General features: G+C 49.5%; 1 long non-coding RNA gene across 1 annotated transcript in view; it reads left to right on the top strand.

Annotated features, from left to right (window-relative positions):
* LOC144218582 (uncharacterized) overlaps positions 1-2,520 on the top strand; it is a 20,484-nt gene that overhangs the window by 15,730 nt on the left and 2,234 nt on the right. The gene's annotated exons all lie outside the window — the stretch shown is intronic.

Genomic DNA, 2,520 nt, shown 5'->3' with positions numbered 1-2,520 from the left:
ACCTGTGGGTGTAGGGTAACCACAGGGTTAGCCAAGAAGCAGAAACTGTTAGCCCCGGAGTGGTTACCACCCTGGGACCAAACGAACGGGAGGAGGTCATGGTTACCCAAATTGCAAAGGGGGGCAGAGGTAAGTGGAGAAGCAGCAGAGGGGCGCCCTGGGTTGGTTAAGTGTCTGACTCTTAGGCTCGGGTCATGATCTCACAGTTCATGGGATTCTCTCCCCCTCTCTCTCTGCTCCTCTCTCTCAAAGAAAGGAAGGAAAGGAGGAAAGGAGGAGGGAAGGGAAGGGGAGGGGAGGGGAGGGAAGGGAAGAATAGGGAAGGGAAGAATAGGGAAGGGAAGAATAGAAACTTTCAGTGGAAGGGCCTGTCAGCCCAAGTAGACTTCATAGGGAGGAAGTTGGGAAATACATCGTCACCTCATTCTTCTCCTGCCCTCTGGGCTCTTGACGGGCTTATCCATTGGCCGGAACGGGCCGACGGGAAGGCAGACGATGGGGAGCCCTCTGAGAGGAGGCAAGAGGGTCAGCTTCCTGGGGTACAGGGCAGGGAGGAAGAGGGTATAGTGTGGACCTGAAGGGGTAAAGGGAAGATGGGAACATCTGCTTCCATGTGGGTCCTGCTCTACGGCACCGGCTCCTGCAAGGTAAGCCATGTGGCCCCTTTGCCTTTTGTTATGAGCACCTACCCCACTGCACAGCTCACACTTCCGACCCGCGCCTGCTGATGCCCTGGGTGAGTTCCGTGGTACCCATTTCTCACACGGGCAGTGTGGTGACAGTTGATGGCATTAACTGAGTGGGACCAGAAACCCCTCTTAAGGCAAAGGTTCAGAGGGAGGAAGAAAGAAAAGAGAATGAAATCCGAAATGCCCCAAAGACGAAGGCTGAATCATACCGTAGCTATTCTTCACATCCTCACCAGGAAGTGTGGATAGCGAGCCTTACCGTCTTCTCTATTGCGGCCTCTGTACTGGGAATAAAAATAACCATAGCTGGCACATGCGGGTCTTTAAAGTTTACCGAGTGGTTTATATGCATTCTCTCATCGGATCCCCCTCAACAACCCTGCAACGTACAGTGTATTGGGGCGCCTTGGTGCCTCGGTCGGTTAAGCATCTGGCTTTGGCTCAAGTCATGATCTCACAGTTGCTGGGTTCAAGCCCCNCTTAGAGAGGTTACGTGACTTGTCCAAGGCCACTCAGTGGGTATTGGTGGAATTACAGCTAGGACTTCGAGTCCATTTCTACTGTCATTTGCACTCCACTGCCCATTGTCAGGAGGCCTCTCAGGACTGTTCTTGCTGGGCTTACTGTCCAGATTGGGAAACTCCAACTTTCAAGAGGCTAAACAGCTGACCGGGGGGCCTGAGCGAATGGGCCAGAATGGGTGCCCAGGAGCTCTGCTGGAACACGGGGACCCTTTGTTTTCTGCTGCTACCTCCTGGATCACCGTCACCCCTTTCCTCTCTCTGCTCGGCTCTGCTTCAGATACAAGCAGAACGGGATGGTGGAGGGGGAATGCCTTCCCTCATCATTGCAAAACCGTATAATAATTGCAGGATTTTATTTTTTAATGTTTTTTTAGATTTATTTCAGAGAGAGAGAGAGACAGCATGAGCAGAGGANAATTCACGGGGTGTCTGGCTGGATTAGCTGGAGGAGCATGGGACTCTTGATCTCACGGTTGTGGCTTTGAGTCCCATGTTGGGTATAGAGATTACTAAAAACTAAATAAACTTTAAAAACATTGAATTTGGGGCACCTGGGTGGCTCAGTCAGTGAAGCGTCCAACTTTGGCTCAAGTCATGATCTCGCGGTTTGTGGGTTCGAGTCCTGCATTGGGCTCTGTGCTGATAGTTCGGAGCCTGGAGCCTGTTTCAGATCCTGTGTCTCCCTCTCTCTCTCTGCCCCATCCCTGCTCACACTCTCTCTCTCTCAAAAATAAACATTAAAAAATTTTAAAAAAACACTGAATTCACTTGCACGGATGAGCCCTAAAGACATGCTAGGTGAAATAGTCCAGTCACAAAGAGATAAATATTATATAATTTCACTCATATTAGGTACTTAAAGTAGTCAAATCCATAGAGATGGAAAGTAGAATGGGGGTCACCAGAGGCTGGGTTGGGGAAGGCAGAATGGGGGAGTTTGAGTTTAATGGGGACAGAGTTTCAGTTTTGCAAGATGACAGAAGTCCTGGAAATGGATGGTGGTGACAGTTGCACAACAGTGTGAAAGTACTTAATGTCACTGAGCTGTGCACTTTAAAATGGTTAAAATGGCAAATTTCATGTGTATTTTACACAAATTTTTAAAAAGTTTATTTATTTTGAGAGAGAGAAAGAACAGGGGAGGGTCAGAGAGAGAGAGAATCCCAAGCAGGCTCTGCTCTGTCAGCACAGAGTCTGACACGGGGCTTGTTCTCACGAACCACAAGATCATGACCTGAGACGAGATCAAGAGTTGGATGCTTAACTGGCTGAGCCACCCAGGCGCCCTTCTTCATTTTTCTAAAAAC

The sequence above is a fragment of the Crocuta crocuta genome, unplaced genomic scaffold, assembly GCF_008692635.1.
Source record: "Crocuta crocuta isolate KB4526 unplaced genomic scaffold, BGI_CrCroc_1.0 scaffold49, whole genome shotgun sequence".
NCBI classification, from domain to species: Eukaryota; Metazoa; Chordata; class Mammalia; order Carnivora; family Hyaenidae; genus Crocuta; species Crocuta crocuta.
Note: the sequence above shows the minus strand (reverse complement) of the source record. Positions and strands in the feature narration are given on the sequence as shown.